Genomic DNA, 26256 nt, shown 5'->3' with positions numbered 1-26256 from the left:
TGTTGTTGTTCATCACGATGGCCAATCCTTTATATATTCAGATCCTCAAGAATGGGCCCTTCACTCTCATGGTAAGAGTTGAGGAATCCACAGATGGAGACAGGGTCATTACAGCACATTATGCTCCTAAAGATCCTTCAGAGTATACTGAACCTGAAAAAGAGAAAGTCTCTCTGGATAGTGGCCTACAGCTGATCTTGATAGAGTCACTTGATAATATAATGTACAATAACATTGTCAACTGTGACACATGCAAATAGATCTGAGAGAAAATAAAGTTCTTATGTGAAGGAACATAGGAGGTTAGGTCAAACCACTACACCATATATGGCCTATCGCAACCCCTCGCCTAAAGAATGTTACCCAATGTGTTACCTTAGATGTGATACTTATGAGCTAATTTAACATTGTGTTTTTGTGTTACCTTAGCAAAAAATGTGGTGTTACATTAGTTAGAAAGTGTTGCAGCATACAACGTACTTGTCAAAGTGTTACCTTAGGGTATTAAAGTATAAATATAATATTTTCTAAGATTGAATATTAATTTAAACTTATTTTACAAGAATATAAGGTGATATATACAATACAAATTGAATAAATAAGGCACATGATGATATACAAATTTTATACATAATAAAATTAAAAAATTTAAATAGAAACTTTTTAATTAATAAATTTTGAAAATATAAAATATGAATTTTAAAACTAATAACAAATTAAAAAAGATATAAAGTCCTTTCATTTTTGTACAAGCAGTTATATAAAAGTTATAAAAGTAAAAAGTGTTAAAATATTTAAATATACGAATTATAAATATAATAAAATACATATGATTAAAAATCATTTTCAAAAATATTTATTAGAATCTTATTTAATGCGTTAATAAATTAGAAATATATGTAAATTATTATACTCAATAGCTGGTAAACATTGAACTCGAGCGGGTAAAATTTGGGCCGCCCAAATTTTCACACAAGTTTGAATTTTTCATGTACACCGGTATCGATACCCTATTCATTCGGTGGCCTCTTCATTCGACTTCTTCTCTCAGTCCCCTCTTGGCCATTTCTCTCCGGGCTTATTTCTCTATCGCCATCCCTTTCAATCTATTTCCTCTAGTGTCTATCCCCTAATTAGAAGTTTATATTTCTAACTAGGGTTCAGTTAAATTAGAGATCTAGGCTTCAGTTCTTCACCCTTCTTCATTAAGTTTTAATTAGGTTCAATTATTTACATATAATCCCTTAAATTTCATGTAATATCTTTTGTCTTTGATTTCAGGTATTCTTCGTTTGGGTTTGATGTTGAACCTTTGTACCTTGTATTGATATTTAACATTTGAGTTTAGGTAGGACATATACATCCCTTTCCCCCGAAGTAATCAAACTATGAGATACAATCATAGTTTTTAATATGATTGCAAACATTGTTTAATATCAAATTAAACAAGCTTTAACACTCTGCTTCGTTCATTTAGTGATCGCATATCTGTTTATCTGGATAATGCCTCTTCAAGTGTGCAATGTTCTGTTGTTCAGCAGAATACTTACACTCCAAGAATACACTCCAAGGATACACTATTGCTTCAGGTTTGTTTAAAGTTCACAGTGGTTTTGTAATTCAAATATTCATTGGTTTCTATTTTTCGAGTTTATATTTTTGAGCTCACTATATTTTTACTTTCTTTTCTGCCTACAACATTTCACATTGAGTTGACCAATTTTTAGCAGCTTATATGTTTAATTTTCTGTATATTTTCAATTAACTAGTAAATAAAGGAAGGGGGGAAATGATGAGTTATAGCAGGTACTTATGACAGGTATAATAATTTGTCTAGAATGTTCTCCTGGTGCAGCCAATTATTTGTTGTTGTGCCGAGCTTCTATCATATGCCTATTGCTTGATTATGCTCACATTGCTCTCTCATTCCTCTTTATCATCGTATTTTAAAAGTCATTTTTAATGAATTAATGCATCATACAAGTGATTAGTCACTCGTGCTATGTACAACTTGCTGTTTATGTTTCCGTATTCATCAATTAAAATTTCTTAGCTAAATTCGTGTTTATAAACAGTGGGTACTTTGAACATTGTACCTTTTAATCGACTGCATTACTCAATGCCACTGGAGTACTGGTGCTCACATATTTTTATGCTTTTATGAGATTTCTGCTCTTATCTATTTCTTGTTAGAAGTAACTCATAGTTTTGATAGTTGCGTGAAGCTATAATCATTGCATAACATTGTGCTTATTTGACTGTTAGCAGCTTAAGAGCATTTAAATATTCGCTATTTATAGAAACAATTATTCTTAGAAACTTTAATAGTAAAACACTCTCGTGTCTTTAGTGATTCGACCAGCAATCTATTTACTGAATGAAACATCTCTTTTTTGTACTTGTTTCTAAAACTGGACACCAGTTCATCAACACCATGTTGATTTATTATTATGATGATGTTTATTTTTCTGGAAATTTACGGTAAGCTAAAAATTACAGAAACTTTAACTAAGACACAGAAGATTAAAAAAACTCCTAGAAAAAAGATAAATTCAAATTCCGGGAATGTTGTTTTTCCTTTTTCCCCATCTTCTTTCCCGTGTTTCTGTGTTCAATTTGAAAAGTGCATTAGTTAATGCAAGCTTTTAATTTTTAACATCACCCTTTACTTGATTGATAATAATTACAGGGATAAGCTTGAGTTGAAAGCACTAAATGAAGGAGCAGTTAACTAAGCTGAACTATAGAAGAAAGCTGAATTATATTCACACCAAAGAAATTGTCCGCCATTGGGATGCACTAAATTCCTTGTATGCAAAGCATACAAGACATTCTATTGATGTAATTTAGAAGAACATGGATCGGGATTATTTTATGACTCCACAAGAAGCTAAGGAACTTGGGATTATAGACGAGGTCATAGATGAAAGACCGATGGATCTAGTCACTGATGCTGTTGTTAATGAAGGAAAAGATAAAACTTCAACTTGATTCCTGAGGCAAGCCACTCTATCTCTATGTTTCACTTAGGTTTAGGGTTATTTACATTTCAGCCGCAAACTTATCTGTGTTTGTACACATCCATGCCCTTCATATTTGTCAGATGTGCACATCAGCTCCTTCCTTTTATTATTTACAAATATACCCCTACGACTGTTTATCACATGTCTTGTCTACAGTTCTATTATTCAGTTCCCCTGTCACTCGATTTTTCCTCTCTGGCATGAATTTTTTCTAATTTTTCAACTGAACTCATTGACCAAAATTCATGTTCCTTACCAAGAAACACTCAGATATAATGCAAACAACCCTTATTTAAATGCCTGTATGTTTGTGCTTGTCTGATCTTCAGTATATTCTTGACTATTATTTGAGTTAAGATAAATCTCCGTTTTTAGTTAACATCAGTTGTAGTTCTGGATAATGTGATTCTTTTACTTCAGTTTTGCATTGTTGCATCAATATTTTATTCTAGGATATGGGCCATATGGCGTATGCTTGTTAATTATGTATTCTAGGATATGGGCCATATGTATTTGAAAACAATACATTTAAGACAATCTTTTTTATATAAAAAAGAATGGTAATCCATATGAGTATTGCAAAGAAGATGTTTTCATTTCCTGTCCTTAGTAAGCCACAAACCACTTCTTGTTAAACATGTCCAAATTAATTACATTGTCTAGATGGACATGTTTAACAAGATGCTCAAAATGTAATTTAGGCGAACTGGTAGAGATCTTGGTTTATAGGTTTTAACTACTAGCGCGTGTGTGGGTTTAATTATATATTTGTTGATTAGTATTTTAGTCGATGTTCTTAAAGTGATACAATTATATTCGGGAAAAAAGAGGTATAATATTATGATTGACTTCTGTAATTTGCTCTTTATGGTCACCCGACATAAGGAGTATTATATACTACTGTGTATAATAATTGCTGCCAAAAACTGATTCTTGTTGGACCCCCACAAGCAAATAACATTTACTTTAACAGATCATATGCTTTGCCTGTATCATTTGTACTATAAGTTTGATGCTAATTATAAGAAATAAGTTATCTTTTTTAGTTTGTGGATTAATGTTGTACTATAGTTTGCTGTTAATTATAAGAAATAAGTTATATTTTTTTGTTTGTGCATTACCGGAATTCATATTATATGTAGCTAAGCGAATGCATTTTTCAGGAAACAGAAAATACGGGGACATAGATAAATAAGGGAAAGTCTTGATGTTGAATTCGATGAGAAAGTGAAGCAAATCCAAGAATAAGTTGATGAGTAGTAGCTTCTAGTATTATTTTTTAAGTTTATAATATTATGCTAATGTAATGTAAAGAATGTGAATTAGTTTGTTTAGTTAAGAATATTGTGGTTGTCGTTTCATACTTTTAAATAGTAGTTTTTCATTTTGTTTCTTGTAAAATGTTACAGTAGTTTATTAAAGTGTTACAATAGCTTGTTAAAAAATTTCAATAGCCAAGGTAGATATGTTACAAAAGCTACTAAAGTGTTACCCAAGGTACATAATTGATATAAACAAAAAGTGGGACTCACATGCTATATCAGTATAGAGGCTGCAAGCCAAGTCAGCATTATGGGCCCCACAAATGCCACGTCAGCATGCCATGTCAGTACATTGTATGTGGTGCCCTCCAAACCCGGGTTAGAAGTTTGGGGTCCACACACACACACACCTTATTTATAACCTGCTTATAACAATAATAAAGATAATAATAATAATGTGCAGTGACCCTACTTGCCAACTACCACGGATCGCAACAGGTTAAAGTATGCACACAAGCTAAACACACACTTATATTACAAACCGTCCAAATTCCAACTATTCAAACTCAGAACTGAGTATTAAGCATTATTGCAAACTTTTACAAACTTAAATTATTCCAAAAGATGCCTATTAGCTTAACTCGATCAACTTGAACCCCTAGCTCTCGTGCTGGACTAGGGATCCTCGCTACCAACTGGTTCCTTCTTAACTGGAAAAGAACATAAACAACATCGCACAAATGAGCTAACTAGCTCAGCAAGTCTCAATGACAAGACTGAGAATAATGATCATCAAGTGAAAAGGGTTATGATATCAAGTGAACAATGAATTATGATTTAAAATTGGATATTATATTTTCATTTTAAAAACCAAGGTTAGGCTGCTGATCAGTCACGCACTAACCCCGAGCAAAGCACACAACACTGCTCTAACTACTGGATCCAAGGCACACATTGGCCTAACTTGACCATTTATATGGTCTGACCACGAATCTGGTCCACAATTTTATAACACAATCCAATTCTAACATAATAATAGAATAAACAATGTAAAGCAATAAACAGAATCATAAACAACGTTGGATGTTCGATAATGAAATGGTTTCAACCTTCACAAAGGATCAATATGGCAATTTCAAAGCTTGAGTATTAGGTAATGAAAGAATTGGATAGCAAAGGAATCAATGTTTCAGGGTTACCAGGAGTTGGTCTTTTATATCATAAGGTACAATGGTTTGAGTATGTAAGTAATTTGATTCAGTGTTTGGTATTTATTTTGTATGTATTTGTGGAGTAGTATCGTATATTTGTGGTTCGTATCTGGGTGTACACCAATCAATGATTTAGAAAGAATAAGGTTTACGGCTCAAGATCAATAACTGAAATCAGGGTTTAGGGTTCAGTGCTTCAAAACACTTACAATATAAAACAGGATTATCAATCAACTATAATATATCTCGAGAAAGTTCAGAACACTTGCCTGGTACTAGCTTGCTATACTGCACTAACTTCCAATCACAACCGTCTACTCCTCGACTATCTGTTTCCCTTTCCTACGCCTTGCCTCTTCTGCTCACATATCATAAGCATCTATCAATACTCAACTTATACGATTCTATTCGAAACATACTTCTATATACCCTTCGTTTCACCCAAATCCGATTAATGGATTGAAAGTTACGCTATAAACAAGTAAACACCGAACATATAGACCGACAGTCAATCAACAAGTCACATATAGCACATAACATGTCAAACAATCAATGATATATCATTTATAAAGGAGTCTCGGGTCATAAACAGGCTTTCAAGTATTTAAAATGATTTATAAAACATTTTTTCGGAATTAAAACGGGTCGTTGGATCAATTTCAGAGTAATAAACAGGGTTCGGTTGGCCAAATCTGGCTTCAAAACAATTTTATAATAATTATCGAGCCTTGAAAACAATTTAAAATAATATTTTAAAGCTCAAAACTATTTTTCGGAATTTTTAAATCATTTTTTAAATAATTAAATCTAATTAAATAATTAAATAAAATCAATTAATAATTAATTAAATCAATTAATCAATTAATTTTTGAATTAATTAACCAATTAATCAATTAAATATTAACTGAAATTAATTAACTAATTAATTCAGATTTATTTTTGAATTAAAAATAATTTTTGGAATTAAAATAATAATTTTTGGAATTTTCAGAAATTAAAAACGAATTTTAATAATTAAAATAAATAGAAAATATGATTTTTAAATAATTTTAAAACATGAATCCTATTTTTGCAAACTCTGGAAACTTCAGGGACCAAACTGCATCGTCCCCAAAAGTCCAGGTACTAAACTGTAATTTTACAGGGAGAGTCGCCGGAAAACACCCTGGTTCGCCGGAGAAATCGATCCAGGGATGCTCACGCCACCACCACCTCTAGATCACATCTACACAATACCAGGAACACAACCATGCCATCAAATCACTCAACCCATCCCTGAGTTGGCCGGAATTTGGCCGAGAAGTTCGCCGGTTTCCGGCGAACTCGACGTAAACTTCAAAACACAACTCCCTTCGATTCAGACATCCTCTGTTGACGAGTTATATACCAATCGATTGCAAATTTTATAAGGAACACAACCCACTATAATACAACAGCTAATAACCCCTAGATGAAAAAGCCCTAAATTTCAATTAAGAACATTCATACGGGTTATAAACCCTAATTTCAAAATTCGAAAATCAAACTCAATTTTGAACATGTTATTGAACTCCAAATCAATCATATAATATATCAAAATCATCAGGGAAACAAGTTCTACAACATGCAATCATCAAATCATTCAAACAATCATCTGAACAAAAATTCATATTTTTAATCAAATTAATTCAAAAATAAATAAAAATATAGAAAATAAACCTTGATTTCTGCAGTTCTGAAACTTGAAGAAACTGATAGAACACTCTGAGATCTTCGATTTGGTTACTCGATCTTTCCAAACAGAAATCACTAACACCTTGATTTGTTGGTTTGATTCTCAGAAAGGTTTATGAATATATGAATTTTCTCTGGAAATTTATATAATTACTGTCTGCAAATGATTTTCGGTACGAAATAAAATACGGTAAAGGCTATTTATAATTACGGAAAATTAGTATCCCGCTGGATCATTCCGGATATAAAAAGGTACGTTTATTTATAAAAACTGATCCAAACGGTACCGGTTTTCGGGATAATTATCCAAACCAGTACAATTTGTACTGCGGTCTTGGTCTCAGCGTGTGGTTACACGTATTACGAGGTGATAATTGTGATAGTTTAATAAAAAGATCCCGTTTATCGAAAATACGAGTTTTATTGATTTACCGAAACGAATAATATATCGAAAATGTTGCGCCGGGACCCGCGCAGGACAAACCGTACGCCGGATCGAAAAAGTCGAAACATGGAAAATGCTCGGAATATTGCAATTAGGTTAGGAAAGAGTTCTCGGAAGAGTTTCAGGTTATAAAAACGTAAAAATGGATGACGTCGGTTGGTTCCCGAATGTATAAAATAGTTTTTAAATACTCGGAAAAAGATTTTATAAAATCCATATATTTCCTATAAAATCATAAATCAACAGAAAAATAAATAGGAAGATATGACAATTATCTATATTTTATATTGGACATATGAAAATTAAAATACTCAATTAATATTATTTTCAACATCCAAACACATTTAACACTTAACAAATAATTCACAGAATAAATACCGAACATACATAATAATTATTTATTAGCAAAAATAATTACACGATATATCCCGGATATTACATAATGGGCCCCACCTTGGGTCGCATTTTTTTAAAAAAATTGTGCCACTCTAAGATAACATATATTTAAGTTACAATAGACTTGTTTTATGTTACTTTAGGGATCTAGAGTAACATATGTATACATGTTACAGTAGCGGGATCATATGTTACCTTAGACCCCTAAGGCAACATTGAAAAACCTATCTTTAAGAAAATGTTACCTTAGCTTAAAAGTGGGGCAAAGAGCAACATATTTACCCCCTAATACAACGGTTTTTTGGTGTTACAGTAGGCATTTTATGGTGTAGTGAACCAAAAGAGGATTTTGGTTTCTGAGTATGATGGGTTTATGGCTAAACCAAAAGAATGAATCACTGAAGTTTTTGAAAGGTTCAATAAATTGATAAATGACTTGCATCTATTTGATAAATATTATGAAGCTGAGGAGGTTAACCTAAAGTTTCTGCTAGCTCTTCCTGACCATCTTGAACAGAAAATATCACCTGTTAGAGAAGGAAGAGATTTAAGCATAATAACTTTGGAAGTTCTATATGGAATCTTGAAAACTTATGAACTTGAAATGCTGCAAAGAAAATCATTGAAAGCACACCATGATCATGTTATTGATGGTTCAAGTGCTTTGATTGTAAAATGACAGAGAAGAAAGTGAAGATGAGTAAGATGATCAAGTTCCAGTTATTCAAGCTATGGAACAAAAGAACAAAGGACCTCAGAAGCAAGTTGTATTGGAGCCAGAGGAAGATGAATATTATACCTTGGATGAGCTAGATGAAATGGATCAATCCATGGCTTACTTGGCTAGGAAATTTTCCAACATAAGGGTCAAGAAGCCAAGGTTTTTCAATGGCAAGGGACAATCTTCTAATGACAATAATTGGAAACCAAAAGCTTAGTACAATTCAGCTAGCAAAGGTGGCTACAAAACAACATCTGTGGACAGATCAAAGATAAGGTGCTTCAACTATGATGAGTTGGGTCACTTTGCTACTGAATGCAGAAATCCTAAAAAGGTGATGAAAGATAAGGCCTATCTTGAACTTGAAGCAAAGTATGAAGCTCTCTTGAAGAAGCAGTCTGGAAAAGCTAATATTGCAGAGGGAAATAGTTGGGATGATACTGATGTTGATGATGAGGATGGAGAGGTTAGAAACTATGCACTCATGGCTTTTGAGCATGGAGAATCATCCACTTCAAAATCAAAGGTACCAGCTCTAACCACTATTGATTTAAATGCTAGTCAATATAAGGAGACTGTGGAAAAGATGAGTGTGAATATGTTTCATATACACATTAGCTTAGTGGCAGCCACTGAGGAAGTTAGAAGGCTAATAAAAGCTAATGAGAAACTTGAGAGTGAGAAGGAAAAGATGGATCTACTGCTTGTGGAGCTTGAGTCAGTTAAGCAAGAAAATGAATATTCGAAGAACAAGATGAAGTGTGCCAATGAGATTGAAGCTATGTTAAGAGAAAAAATTGGGAAGAATAAGGTGAAACTGAAATCATTCTGGAATGCATCTGAGTTGGTTGGTCAATATCATGAGAAGAACAAGCCATGTGCTAACATAGCTATTAGTCTTGATTATGATGCTTTGAATAGCAACATGAAAGCTGTAGGTGATAAAAGAAAAGCAACAGAAAATGAAGATGTCCCAGCTATGCTGAGAAAGGTTGGTTCACCTATGTTCAAAGCATGTGAAGTAGATTTCAGTGAAAAAGAGTTGATCATAAAGCAAGAAATTGTTGATGAAGATAATGAGAAGAAAAATGCAGAAATAACTCCTACTTCTAAAGCTGAAAAGAAGCCCAGGGTCAACCAAGATTCCAAGACACCTTTCAAGGAAATAAAAACTGAAGATGCAAGAAGGAAGAAGAAGAATAGAAATGGAAAGATTGGGATAAACAAAAGCAATAATTTTTCTTATGTTGCAGATGCTCCAAGAAAACAATGTAAAAAATGTGGCTCTGTGAATCATCTAACTCATCTTTGTAAAAAAGTTGTTACTAAGCCAGGAATAGGAGCATGTAAACACAATGAAGCAAAAACTGAAGATCCCTACTCATTCTGTGACAAGTTTGATTGCATACCTTACGACATAAAAGTAATGAAACGTTGCCACAAGCTGAGAGTTGATCTTAAGGAAATTAATATTGAATCTTTAGCTAAAAAGGACAATCCACATCACTTAATGAACTCTATTCTTTATGAATCATCAAACTCTACCTCTATCAAATCTGTTAACAAGATGAAAGTATCTAACACTGCTTGGGTTGCTAAACACACTTAAACTCATTGTGTGTAGGGCAAAAAGAAAAAAGGCATATGGATCATAGACAGTGGGTGCTCAAGACATATGACAGGTGATATGGCCCTGCTATCACAGTTTGAGGAGAAGTCTGGACCATTAGTGACTTTTAGAGACAACATCAAAGGTTTCACAATGGGATATGGCAAATTGATCTGTGGAAATGTTGTCATTGATGATGTAGCACTGGTAGCTGGTCTTGAAGTGAATCTTCTCAGTGTTAGCCAATTTGCAGACAAAGGTTTCAAGGTATTATTTAACAAAGAAGAATGAACTTTTATCAGCCAAGAAAACTGGTGAAGTTGCTCTGAAAGGAGCAAGAAAAGGAAGCTTATTTGTTGTAGACTTGGACTCAGAAAATGAGGATGGAACTTGTTGCTTCTACACTAAGGCATCTGTAGAGTAAAGTAAGTTATGGCATAAGAAGTTGTCTCACTTGAATTTCAAGTCAATCAATACTCTAGTCAAAAAGGAGTTAGTGAGAGACATGCATAATCTGGAGTTTGCTCAAGTTGAAGTCTGTGATGCTTGTCAAAAACGAAAAATGAAAAGATCAAGTCACAACAGTAAAACTGTTAATTTATATAAGTGCACCTTTGCAACTTATTCACATGGACTTATTTGGACCAGTTAATGTGTAGTCAATTTCAAGAAAAAGATATGCACTGGTGATGGTGGATGACTACTCAAGATATACATGGGTAGAATTTATGCATTCTAAAGATGAGACTCCACACATCATAATTGAGCATATCAAGAAGATTGAGAAGCAGGCTGGAGATCAGAATTGTGTGAAAAGATTGAGGAGTGATAATGGAACAAAATTCAGGAATGCAACCTTAACTGAATTCTGCAAAGACAAAGGCATTGTTCAAGAATTCTCAGCTGCTAGAACACCTCAACAAAATGGGGTAGTTGAGAGAAAGAATAGAACACTAGTCGAGGCTGCTAGAACAATGCTGCAAGATGCAAAGTTGCCAACTAGTTTTTGGGAAGAAGCTGTGAACACTGCATGTTATACTCAAATCAGATATCTCATTAACAAGAATCTTGGCAAATCACCCTACTCAATCTTTTCTAAAAGAAAGCCTACTGTGAAGCATTTTCATGTGTTTGGAAGCAAGTGCTATATTTTGAAGGACAACTCTGAATATGTGGGAAAATTTGAGTCTAAAGTTTTTGAGGCAATCTTACTGGGATATTCATTGGAAAGGACTGCATACAAAGTCTATGTGATTAAACAAAAGAAGATCATGGAAAGGACAGATGTTACTTTTGATGATGACAAATGTCCAGGCTTGGAATGCCTTGATGAAAATGAAGCTGAAGCACTAAAGTTTGAAAATCTCAACATTGATAGTGATTCTGATGATGAAGCTAAAATCAACACAAATCACAGAATAGATGAAGAGTCAACTGAACAAGTGAATCATGAAAATGGAAGCTTATCTAATGAACCCGACTTTGATAGCACAAACTCAGGGGGAAAAAGAGAGGAAGATTCTGCAAGTCATGTCAATGGTGAAGAAAACACAGAAAAATCAAGTCAACAAACTCACACCAGAAAGTGGGATAGAAATCACACTACAGAAGCAATAACCGGTGATCCAACTGCTGGAGTGAGGACTAGAAGTGTAACTGCAAATGAATGTCTTCATGCATGTTTTCTAGTCACAAGTTGATCCAATGAAAACTGAGGAAGCCCTTCTTGATCCTGATTGGATATCTGCTATGCAAGAAGAGTTAAATCAGTTTGAGTGAAGCGAAGTATGGAAATTAGTTCCCGCACCAAAGAACAGAAGTATTATTGGAACAAAGTGGGTGTTCAGGAACAAGATGGATGAAAATGGAATTGTCACCAGAAACAAAGCAAGGTTGGTTGCAAAAGGCTACTCACATGAGGAAGGAATTGATTATGATGAAACTTTTGCTCCATTTTCAAGACTTGAAGCAATAAGGATTTTCCTTGCATTTACTGCACATTTAAATTTCAAGGTATATCAAATGGATGTGAATAGTGTATTCCTTAATGGTGAGCTAGAAGAAGAGGTTTATGTGAAACACCCACCTCGCTTTGAAGATCCATAATTTCCAAATTTTGTATACAAGTTACTCAAGGCTCTCTATGGACTTAAACAAGCACCTAGAGCTTGGTATCATACCCTGTCAAAATTTTTAATTAAGCATGGATTCACTAGAGGTACTATTGACAAGACTCTCTTCTACAAGAAGCATGGTGATGATATGATCCTAGTTTCTATGTGGATGATATTATTTTTGGTTCTATAAATGAAAAGCTTTGCCAAAAATTCTCTAAGCTTATGCAGAGTGAATATGAAATGAGTATGATGGGGGAATTAAGTTACTTTCTTGGACTATAAGTTAGTCAAAGAAGTGATGGAATCTTCATCATCCAAACCAAGTATATCAAAGATTTATTGAAAAAGTTTTGTATGATTGATTGTTCATCTACATCTACACCTATGTCTACTGCTACAAAGTTGGATAAAGATAAAAATGGCAAGAGTGTAGATATCTCAAGCTATAGAGGAAAGATTGGATCTTTGCTTTACTTAACTGCAAGTAGACCAGATATCATGTTTGCAACATATCTGTGTGCAAGGTTTCAAGCCAATCCAAAAGAATCACATTTGATGGCTGTTAGGAAAAAAGAATGCGCTAAATAATTCATGCAATTATACACGTTCGCAAGTAATATAGAATGAATTCTAGTTCATTCCCACAGAGACTCTGATTAATTATATTTAATTAACACTTACTCACCAATGTATGATTATTCTTCAATGTCAAGACAATAACAATTAAGGTTGATTAACTAATAATAACTATGAGAATTAAATACTTGAATTAACAATATTAAACACACATGAGATCATAACTTCATTACTACTTCATTCAATAGTTATTGTTATTACCCTTAGCATGTAATGGTGATGATATTAATCAAACAACACGAAACTAATAAACGCCAACTTTTGTTGTACGAATACCATTCTACCAAGCATCCACAAATAAGATAGAAGTTGAATAGGCATCAATTATGTTGAGACCCTATATGTCTACAAAATTTGACAACATAACGATTTAAGCGCAAGTTATTCATGATGATTACACATGGCAAGTAACACGATTAGAGTTACCCACTAATCATGCATACAATACACTAACCTATGCTAGCATGGCAAGTTCTAAATCTCAAGATTCATTGTCGCTTCACAAGAGATTAACAGGCTATCTTACATGTTCGCGACGCACATAAGACGAATAAGCACAACCTATGCTAGATATCATATAATCACCATATACCAAGGTATTAAACAATTAACTAAAGAAAACCATAGTAAATCCGCTATGATCCCATGATTACGATTAGCCCATAATAGAACTCATCGTCACCATGGGTTCATATGAAAGCAGGATAATAACACAACGATATAAACTAAAAAAAATACTTAAAAAATAATGAAGTATGTCACAAGAGTATCTCCAAAGCATAAAGAATACTAGCATCCACTTTTATAACGAATTAAAAGAATCACAAGATAAACGTATGCTTCCTCTTCTTCGTTGTTGTGTGCTAAATCGATCTTCTCGATCTTCTTGCCTTCGCTCTCGATTATCTTCTATGAAGAAAATGTCTTCCCAAAAGGTTTATATAATAACCCAAAAGAACCAGCGTCAACAGAAGTCCAATCGTAATAGAATTATAAAATCCAGATTCTGAAAATCCGCACCCAGGCGGCCGCCTCCTTCTTCCAGGCGGGCGCCTGCCACCAGGCGGTCGCCTGCTCCTTCCAGGCGGGTGCCTGCATCAGTTCTGGAAAATTCCTATTTTTGCTTCTGTTTTTGTTGAATTCTTCGTACATCAACCCGGGACTGATTCCAAGCACTTCCTTAAGCTTATCTTTATGAAATCCACCCATCTAAGCAAGCTATACCCTGAAATGCAAAAACACTCGAAAACGCGTCAAATACACAAAATACTCGAGTTCAAGATACCAATTCAATCCGTTATGAGACGCTCTAAGTGGTATAAAATGCCACTTATCACACCCCCAAACTTGAATCGATGCTTGTCCTCAAGCGTCACAGACTCAAACTCAAAATAAAACATGCATGAATGCAAACTATATGAATGCAGCGATCCCCATCACGATGACTAAACCAACCAACACATGACATATCAACAAATGCAATTAGGCGACTAAAGATCAATCAAATCATGCAAGCTAACATACAACTAGAAACGTGGTGTGTGCGAATGCTTAACAGATATGCTTCGAAACTAGATCAATCACCATAACTTAATTATCCTCAAGGCAATCACAAGCTTATACGAAGAATATATTCTAGACAAAAAATGACTTATAACACTTCAAGATTATTGGAGTTTATTACGGAATCATGCTTTTATTCAACACATAAAACAATTGCTTATTTGATCGTGCAATGAGTGAGGTCCACAAAAGACTTATGCAATGGTACCCATTTAGCGAGCGTTAGGTTAGCGGATCCCAGACTATAAAAGCCTTAGGTCACTAGGCACAAAGTCCCCTAAGAAAATAATAACTCGAATACCAAAGAGCTCACTCGTGATCAATTGTGCATTAAACCATATTTTTTTCTTTCTTTTCTTTTTTTTGGCTTTTTTTTATATTTTTTTTTTCGATTTCTGAGCAAGTGCGTTTCACTCGATCTTGCTCAACCCTAGACTACTCGTATACATTACGAGCCGACTACTAGCCATTTAACGCCTAGCCACAACTAGCAATGAATTCCAATTTTTTTCTAATTTTTATCTTTTCATGTATTTTATCATTAAGAGCCTATCATGCATTCTAAGCATAAGTAATAGATTAACCTAAAAAACCATCAAACCATGACAACAATCTAGGCCTTAAGCATACTCTAAGACTTAGTGAAATTATAAGTATTTCTAGCATGCATGTCAACCTACCAAGATTCAACATCACTCTAACGCTATCACTACACTCATATCAATATCACATACTAATCAGTAAAGCAACACAAAGGGATCATGATATATGCATGAGCTATATGACATGATAATTAAGGCTATAAAAAATAAATAAAAAAAACTATATAAAAAAACTATATGACAAAAATATGCAACTAAATGAGCTAAACTATCATGAATATGCAACTAGATGTCACACACACAAATATGTTCCTTAACTACCACCCCCAAACTTAAAATCTTTACTGTCCCCAGTGAAGGTAATATAAAGGAACACAGGGTATACCTACTCAGACAAATCATCATCATCACCCTCAGAGGGTGGGGTGTCAGAAGGTGGATAAGCAGAATCCTCACCAAAAACGGGCCACTGGATGTCAGCTCCAAGGCCTCTAAATGCAGTCCCAAGTGCTTGGGTGAGCTCCTGCGAAACCGACTCTTCGACTCATACATCGCATCCATCCTCCTGGAAAGCCTCATGTACTGGACATCAGCCAATCCCGAACCATCTCCTCTCTGGGCTCTCGAAGGACCTGCCTCTCCCCGAGCTTGACTGGGCCTAGCCATGGTTGAACCAGCTGCTGGAACTCCTCCTGGGAGGTGATATCCCAAACCATGTGATTCGGGCTCTCCACCCGTCCATTCATGCATCGCATTCAACAACGATGAATCAATAGGAGCGGCCGGCATCTGCAGATGCTCATAAGACGACCACTGGAATCGACATGCCTTACAAAGCTTCATGACAATAGAGGCATACAGGATAGAGTACTGCAATTTCCCCCTCAAAAACTTCAAAATCCCTTGGTAGATGTGCTCACCAAGGTCCACATAATAGACCTCATTCAGAATTCCCCATAACAACCGCGCCCTCTCCACTGTAACCTCATGTGCATGCACAGAAGGAAGAATATTAGCACACATAAATGCATTCCAAGCACGAGCATACCTGTTCATCGCGAAAGCAGGGAAATTACGATACTCGTTGGTTCCCCTTTTGAATTCCATACTGTACCCGGCCGACAGAGATTAGCAATAATCAAGTCCATATCAAAGTCCTCAGGGGACTTTTCATTCCAATTCTCCTCCTGTGGTTTCCTTTGTCACTGTCCAATTACCCGGCGAATCACCTCGGGCTGATAATCAACAGTAAGCCCACGAACAACCGAACACCCATTCTTGTCGGCCTTGGCGTTCGCATAGAACTCGCAAACGATACTCATCGGAACCGCTTCAGGTGACTCACAGAATGTAATCCATCCCTTCTCAGAAATCATCGGTAACAAATCACCATCCCTCCCTGATGGAAAGAACCCCCTCTTCCTCATAATAGGCTTAGTCAGAAGCTTGGTGTACTCTTCTTCAGCTCCCCCATCCAACAATCGGGGCCTCACAACAGTGTTCCTCGAAGAATTAGCAGTCGGAATGGTGCTACTGCTCCATACAGTTCGTGATCTCTTTGAGGCCATTAGAACTAAAAATAAGGGTTAGAAAGTTGTGTTTGGTGATATTATATAATCACCACATACCAAGGTATTAAACAATTAACTAAAAAAATCCATAGTAAATCCGCTATGATCCCATGATTACGATTAACCCATAATAGAACTTATCGTCACCATGGGTTCATATGAAAACATGATAATAACACAACGATATAAACTAATAAAAATACTTAATAAATAATGAAGTACGTCACAAGAGTATTAAGGTCCAAAGCATAAAGAAAACTAGCATCCACTGTTACAATGAATTAAAAGAATCACAAGATAAACGTATGCTTCCTCTTCTTCGTTGTTGCGTGCTAAATCGGTCTTCTCGATCTTCTTGCCTTCGCTCTCGATTATCTTCTATGAAGAAAACGTCTTCCAAAAAGGTGTATATAATAACCCAAAAGAACCAGCGTCAACAGAAGCCCAATCGTAATAATATCATAAAATCCAGATTCTGAAAATCCACACCCAGGAGGCCGCCTCCTTCTTCCAGGCGGGCGCCTAGCACCAGGCGGTCTCCTGCTCCTTCCAGGCGGGCACCTGCATCACTTCTGGAAAATTCCTATTTTTGCTGAATTCTTCGGACATCAACCCGGGACTGATTCCAAGCACTTCCTTAAGCTTATCTTTATGAAATCCACCCATCTTTGCAAGCTATACCCTGAAATGCAAAAACACTCGAAAACGCGTCAAATACACAAAATACTCGAGTTCAAGACACCAATTCAAGCCGTTATGAGACGCTCTAAGTGGTATAAAATGCCACTTATCACACCCCCAAACTTGAATCGATGCTTGTCCTCAAGCGTCACAGACTCAAACTGAGAATAAAACATGCATGAATGCAAACTATATGAATGCAGCGATCCCCATCGCGATGACTAAACCAATCATCACATGACGTATCAACAAATGCAATTAGGCGACTAAAGATCAATCAAATCACGCAAGCCAACATACAACTAGAAACGTGGTGTGTATGAATACTTAATAGATATGCTTCGAAACTAGATCAATCACCATAACTTAATTATCCTCAAGGCAATCACAAGCTTATACGAAGAATATATTCTAGACAAAAAATGACTTATAACACTTCAAGAGTATTGGAGTTTATTACGGAATCATGCTTTTATTCAACACATAAAACAATTGCTTATTTGATCGTGCAATGAGTGAGGTCCACAAAAGACTTATGCAATGGTACCCATTTAGCAAGCGTTAGGTTAGCGGATCCCAGACTATAAAAGCCTTAGGTCACTAGGCACAAAGTCCCCTAAGAAATTAATAACTCGAATACCAAAGAGCTCACTCGTGATCAATTGTGCATTAAACCATATATTTTTTCTTTCTTTTCTTTTTTTTGGCCTTTTTTTCTATTTTTTTTCGATTTCTGAGCAATTGCGTTTCACTCCATCTTGCTCAACCCTAGACTACTCATTTACAATACGAGCCGACTACTAGCCATTTAACGCCTATCCACAACTAGCAATGAATTCCAGTTTTTTTCTAATTTTTATCTTTTCATGTATTTTATCATTAAGAGCCTATCATACATTCTAAGCATAAGCAATAGATTAACCTTAAAAAGCATCAAACCATGACAACAATCTAGTCCTTAAGCATACTCTAAGACTTAGTGAAATTACAACATCACTCTAACGTTATCACTACACTCATATCAATATCACATATTAATCAGTAAAGCAACACAAAGGGATCATGGTATATGCGTGAGCTATATGACATGATAAATAAGGCTATAAAAAATAAATAAAAAAAACTATATAAAAAAAATATATGACAAAAATATGCAACTAAATGAGCTAAACTATCATGTATATGCAACTACATGACACACACAAATATGTTCCTTTACTACCACCCCCAAACTTAAAATCTTCACTGTCCCCAGTGAAGGTAATAGAAAGGAACACATGGTATACCTACTCAGACGAATCATCATCATCACCCTCGAGGGTGGGGTGTCAGGAGGTGGATAAGTAGAATCCTCACCAAAAACGGGCCAGTGGATGTCAGCTCCAAGGCCTCTAAATGGAGTCCCAAGTGCTTGGGTGAGCTCCTGCGAAACTGACTCTGCGACTCATACATCGCATCCATCCTCCTGGAAAGCCTCCTGTACTGGACATCAGCCAATCCTGAACCATCTCCTCCCTGGGCTCTCGAAGGACCTGCCTCTCCCCGAGCCTGACTGGGCCTAGCCATGGTAGTACCAGCTGCTGGAACTCCTCCTGGGAGGTTATATTCCAAACCATGTAATTCAGGCTCTCCACCCGTCCATTCCTGCATCGCATTCAACAATGATGAATCAATAGGAGCGGCCGACATCTGCAACTGCTCATAAGACGGCCACTGGACTCCACATGCCTTGCAAAACTTCATGACAATTGAGGTATACGGGATAGAGTACTGCGATTTCCACCTCAAAAACTTCAAAATCCCTTGGTAGATGTACTAACCAAGGTCCACACAATATTCCTCATTCAGAATTCCCCATTACAACCTCGCCCTCTTCGCTGTAACCTCATGTGCATGTACAGAAGGAAGACTATTAGCACACATAAATACATTCCAAGCACGAGCATACCTGTTCATCGCGACAGCAGGGAAATTACGATACTCGTTGGTTCCCCTTTTGAACTTCCATACTGTGCCCGGCCGACAGAGAGTAGCAATAATCAAGTCCATATCAAAGTCCTCAGGGGACTTTTCATTTCAATTCTCCTCCTGTGGTTTCCTTTGTCGCTGTCCAATTACCCGGCGAATCGCCTCGGGCTGATAATCAACAGTAAGCCCATGAACAAACGAACACCCACTCTCTTCGGCCTTGGCGTGCGCAATGAACTCACGAACGATACTCATCGGAACCGCCTCAGGTGACTCACAGAATATAATCCATCCCTTCTCAGAAATCATCGGTAACAAATCACCATCCCTCCCTGATGGCAAGAACCCCCTTTACCTCATAATAGGCTTAGTCAGAAGCTTGGTGTACTCTTCTTCAGCTGCCCCATCCAACAATCGGGGCCTCGCAGCAGTGTTCCTCGAAGAATCAGCAGTCGGAATGGTGCTGCTGCTCCCTACAGTTCGTGATCTCTTTGGGGCCATTAGAACTGAAAATAAGGGTTAGAGAGTTGTGTTTGGTGATATCATATAATCACCACATACCAAGGTATTAAACAATTAACTAAAGAAATCCCTAGTAAATCCGCTATGATCCCATGATTACGATTAGCCCATAATAGAACTCATCGTCGCCATGGGTTCATATGAAAGCATGATAATAACACAATGATATAAACTAATAAAAATACTTAATAAATAATGAAGTACGTCACAAGAGTATTAAGGTCCAAAGCATAAAGAAAACTAGCATCCACTATTACAACGAATTAAAAGAATCACAAGATAAATGCACGCTTCCTCTACTTCGTTGTTGCATGCTAAATCGGTCTTCTCGATCTTCTTGCCTTCGTTCTCGATTATCTTCTATGAAGAAAAAGTCTTCCCAAAAGGTTTATATAATAACCCAAAAGAACCAGCGTCAACTGAAGCCCAACAAGATTCTGAAAATCCGCACCCAGGCGGCCGCCTCCTTCTTCCAGGCGGGGCCTGCCACCAGGCGGTCGCCTGCTCCTTCCAGGCGGGCGCCTACATCATTTCTGGAAAATTCCTATTTTTGCTTCTATTTTTGCTGAATTCTTCGCACATCAACCCGGGACTGATTCCAAGCACTTCCTTAAGTTTATCTTTATAAAATCCACCCATATAAGCAAGCTATACCCTGAAATACAAAAACACTCAAAAATGTGTCAAATACACAAAATACTCGAGTTCAAGACACCAATTCAAGCCATTATGAGACGCTCTAAATGGTATAAAATGCCAGTTATCACACCCCCAAACTTGAATCGATGCTTGTCCTCAAGCATCACAGACTCAAACTCAGAATAAAACATGCATGAATGCAAACTATATGAATGCAGCGATCCCCATCGCGATGACTAAACTAACCAACGAATGACGTATCAAAAAATGCAATTAGGCGACTAAAGATCAATTAAATCAATCAAGCTAACATACAACTAGAAACGTGGTGTGTGCAAATGCTTAACAGATATGCTTCGAAACTAGATCAATCACCATAACTTAATTATGCTCAAGGCAATCACAAGCTTATACGAAGAATATATTCTAGACATAAAATGACTTATAACACTTCAAGATTATTGGAGTTTATTACAGAATCATGCTTTTATTCGACACATAAACCAATTTCTTATTTGATCGTGCAAGGAGTGAGGTCCACAAAAGATTATGCAATGGTACCCATTTAGCAAGCGTTAAGTTAACGGATCCCAGACTATAAAAGCCTTAGGTCACTAGGCACAAAGTCCCCTAAGAAATTAATAACTCGAATACCAAAGAGCTCACTCGTGATCAATTATGCATTAAACCATATTTTTTTCTTTCTTTTCTTTTTTTGGCATTTTTTTTTCTATTTTTTTTTTCGATTTCTGAGCAAGTGCGTTTCGCTCCATCTTGCTCAACCCTAGACTACTCGTATACAATACGAGCCGGCTACTAGCCATTTGACGCCTAGCCACAACTAGCAATGAATTCCATTTTTTTCCAATTTTTAACTTTTCATGTCTTTTATTATTAATAGCCTATCATGCATTTATAGCATAAGCAATAGATTAAACTCAAAAACCATCAAACCATGACAACAATCTAGTCCTTAAGCATACTTTAAGACTTAGTGAAATTACAAGTCTTTCCAGCATGCATGTCAAACTAACAAGATTCAACATCACTCTAACGCTATCACCACACTTGTAACACCCCCAAATCCGGGGTCGGGGATCCGGGTTGTCACGAGTTCCATTTCCCTCAATAATACTTAATCTTAATAATCAACCAACTACTGCATACTGTGACCCCACAATACACACACACACACCACAAGTTATAGTCTCAGAGATGAATACCAAACAATAACACAAGTCATTTTATTCCTCAATTATAAGTCATTGCACCTCAAAAGGGTTTCTGAATAAATTTACATATTCTTTGCCATTATTACAATTCATAAATATACATAAGTCTGGTATATCAAAAGTTGAAAGCCTAGCCTTTTGGTAGACCCTACCTCTGCTACAACGGCATCAACGCCTACAGGAAACTGCAGAACGTTTCCTATCAGCTCACGAATTGGGAGCTTGATCCTGTTCATCTTGTCTATCTGTTGTTATGTGATGAAAGAAGAAAGCAAGGGTGAGCAACAAGCTCACCGAAATAATATGTATAATGATTAACAATATATGAACATTCTCATAGTACACATGAAAGTCTTGGTCAAGTAAAAAAATGAACCAAGTTTGATATCTTATCGTGACCAAGTCGCAAAATATTCAGTATATATGTATATATACTTTTCAAAATCTTGGAAGTCCTCTTCCATGCATAATATACACAGAGTTCCAGTTTATAACTGTATAAAAATATCGTTGCAAGGTGATATCATATATCTAACCTTGTCTCAACATTTTTGTGAAAATCTTTATCATGCATAAGATAATCATTAACCAGATATAAGTTGAAAAGATGAAGTTACAAGATACTCCAATATACTTATATCTTTTCCAGATACTACTTGAACTACCACCGTTCAAGGTATCATCAGTTTCAAAAGTTCATCACATAGATGAGACTACAAGAAAAGACTTGAATAGATTCAATCTTTGAAATATCATTATAAATAATGAAGTTACGAGATACTTCATTAAGTCCCGATATATATACACCTAAATATATATCTCATACTTTCCTTGGAAACCTCTGTTATGAAAAATATAAACAGAGTTATAATATCCAATGAATTTGGAAAGAAGAAAAACTTGGCATAAACCTGATATCTTGCTGATTAGCTAAAGATACCAATAAGTAACCTTTTCTACTAGTAGATGGACGAATTCCCCACTGGTCATCACCCTGGCCGCATTAGGACCTATGCTGGACTGCCACTCAGCCACTTACGCATTGATGGACTCCCACTGAGCCACTTACACTTTCATGGACGCCCACTGAGCCCATGTTGCTTATGCCGACTTAAATAGATGGACTTACTTCCCGAACGTTGGGCAAGTGATCAAAATGTTTTCTCAAAACAACAACCTTGTTGTGAATATAAAATACACCACAGAGCCAGATCCCTCGGGTTTTCAGCGAGTATTTAAATCCCCTTTGAAAGGAAGATCTTAAATATAAAAATGAGTTTTGGGATCCGCTCTAACTTTCAAAATCATTTTGAAGACTCGAAAACATTTTTAAGAATGTTTGGAGTAATGCTGATTTAATAAAATAAATCAGTCCCTATATGTTGGAGAATATCTGAATATTATTATTAAATAATATTCCCATAAAGGATAATCTTTATAAAAATAATTGAAGTAGAAGTTTTAAAAACTCAGACTTGAAATGAATAACGAATAACCAAAGATATACTTATACGAAAGTAAGATCTTTATTTGAATAATCGAAAATAAGTTTGATTATCGAAACACTATTCTTTAATAAAATAAAGAATATTATTTAATAAAATAAGCGAAGTCATAAGTCCTTGAATGAATATTCAAAAATAATATTCATTAAATAAAGTAAGCGGAGTCATAAGTCCTCGAATGAATATTCAAAATAATATTCATTAAATAAAGTAAGCGGAGTCATAAGTTCTCGAATGAATATTCAAAATAATATTCATTAAATAAAATAAAGTTATCGAATAAACCTTATTCGATTAATAGTTTTGAAAACTATATCAATATATATATATAAATATATATATATTATACTCGGGAACATCGACTCCCGGTTTAGAAAAATGTTCACCTTTGGGTCCCCTATACTAAGGGTATACGCAACTACTGCTTATCTCTAGCATAGGTATTATGCAATTTATAAGCATTTGAATTAACCATTAGATATCAAGATTACGAAACAGACATGCATATATACCATATCAGCATGCTCCAATATATCGCAAGATTTGCTAATAACAATCATGCACTTATCACAAGATAATGCATATACATATATATATATCACAACAACAGTATAACGGGTAGAAAACTTGCCTGAGTGTTCCCGGATAGACTTAAGCTTAGAGTGGGTCCGATAACCTATGAACAACAACATAAGTCGGAATTAACCCACGGTCTCTTAAGAAACTAGACTTTAACCAATTGAACCCTAATGTTCGCTTATGGTCACTTCTACGCTTAACGAATCACATAAGTCGTTCGAGTACCCTTGGCTCCACCCACTTTACATAATTGTTTCATACTCCAATTAGTCATTTAAGGGCCTTAACCAAGGTTTCAAAGTAAGGCGAGGGGTAATGGTTCGTTCGTGAAATACCGTTACTTAAAACTGTCGTTTCTCCTAAACTGTACATCGAATTCAAGCGAACCACATATCAAAACGAAGCTTACGACATAATCTAACTAAACATGGCAAAGTCACAGATTCAATAGTTAGCTCTCTATCCCGAACACTAAGAACAAGCAGTTGTATGAAATTGGGCATTACGATGACTATGTTTACGCGATTACCAAGTTTTAAACCACTCCAGACAACCACCATTCAACTCACAACCAACAATACAACCAACCCTCATCCAAACCTTACTACATCAGTCCCCAAACCTCAAGATTTTCCAATTTATACAACCCCAAACATGAACTACTAGCTATACTTAAGTTTCATTAACTATAAACAAGATTTCAACATCCAAATCACTACTAATCCAATCCAAACTCTAAACACACAAGCATCATGCTTCTCATTTACTATAACCATCAAAACCATCGTAATACTCAAAGTAAAGTTAGGGTTTGGAGGTGTTATACCTTCCTTGGAGTGATTAGAGTAGCTAGGAAGTCTTAGGGAGCCTCCTACAAGCTTGATCTTTCCAAAGAAATCAAGAACACAAAGTTAGGTTTTGAAGTTTCTAAAAGTCAGATTGAAAGAACTGTCAAAACGAGGGTCTTACCATGCTTATTTGGACGAGACTTGTGAACAAGAGTCGTAGGCCATCTCAATACCTTTCCAAAGAGCTATAGAACATACTATTTGAGTGAGTATTGAAGGAGATATTGTAGTTTGAAGTTGCTGCTCTGGTTTTGGCCGAGAGTTTTTGTTCTTGGAAAGCAAAAGTCAACTTCTAATTTATGTTTTGTGATTTGTTTTGCCTTGGCTTGGTTGCTACCTTTTGTTTGCTAATTAAATTGTTACCATGGTAAAAATTGTGTGGCTCACAATCAACCAACCAATCCTTCCCACTTTGTCATGCTCATGTCATCTGCTTATGTCATCTTGTTACACTTGTCTTCCTCTTGTTGGTGTGATGACATCATCGTCCATTAACCTCTTTGATTAACCCCTAAGTACTTGGCTAATGACCGCTGATCTGTTATACGGTTCGCTTAACTTTCGTTCTCGTTTATCATTTGAGGGATCATACCCGGGATCTTATTACTTGGGTTTCCTTAAACCTTTCTCAATATTTTATATTTCTTTTATGATCCTCTCTTATAATCCTTGAATTAAATCCTTTTAATCATGTTACCTTATACTCAATTCTTTCGGTATCTGGTGGATTTTCGGAAAAAATCAAAGTGTTCGAATCTGGATTCTGACTATCTTTACATACACTTATTTACTTTATGTAATACTAATACGATCTGAGAATTACCATAACAGTACTCCTATATAGCGTGGTCTGATAATTTTCCTTAATCAGCATCATCAGCAAAAGTTACTATTCATCCGTGTTTCAAAAATTCCAAAAATTGGAGTTATTACAACACTCGTATCAATATCACATATTAATCAGTAAAAAAACACAAATGGATCATGGTATATGCATGAGCTATATGACATGATAATTAAAGCTATAAAAAATAAATAAATAAAACTATATAAAAAACTACATGACAAACATATGCAACTAAACGAGCTAAACTATCATGAATATGCAACTACATGACACACACACAAATATGTTCCTTAACTACCACCACCAAACTTAAAATCTTCACTGTCCCCAGTGAAGGTAATAGAAAGGACCACAAGGTATACCTACTCAGACGAATCATCATCATCACCCTCAGAGGGTGGGGTGTCAGGAGGTGGATAAGCAGAATCCTCACCAAAAATGGGCCACTGGATGTCAGCTCCAAGGCCTCTAAATGCAGTCCCAAGTGCTTGGGTGAACTCCTGCGCAAACCGACTCCGTGACTCATACATCGCATCCATCCTCCTGGAAAGCCTCTTGTACTGGAC

General features: G+C 35.8%; 1 long non-coding RNA gene across 1 annotated transcript; it reads left to right on the top strand.

The window, feature by feature from the left end:
• The first annotated feature begins 948 nt into the window (after window positions 1-948).
• On the top strand, window positions 949-3097 carry LOC141667933 (uncharacterized). Its single transcript, XR_012552849.1, has 3 exons — window positions 949-1348; window positions 1478-1589; window positions 2690-3097. It is a non-coding gene; the product is annotated as an uncharacterized LOC141667933 (long non-coding RNA).
• The last annotated feature ends 23159 nt before the right edge of the window (window positions 3098-26256 follow it).

Source organism: Apium graveolens, chromosome 6 (assembly GCF_009905375.1).
Source record: "Apium graveolens cultivar Ventura chromosome 6, ASM990537v1, whole genome shotgun sequence".
Taxonomy (NCBI): Eukaryota; Viridiplantae; Streptophyta; class Magnoliopsida; order Apiales; family Apiaceae; genus Apium; species Apium graveolens.
This window is presented reverse-complemented; position numbering and strand designations above follow the sequence as displayed.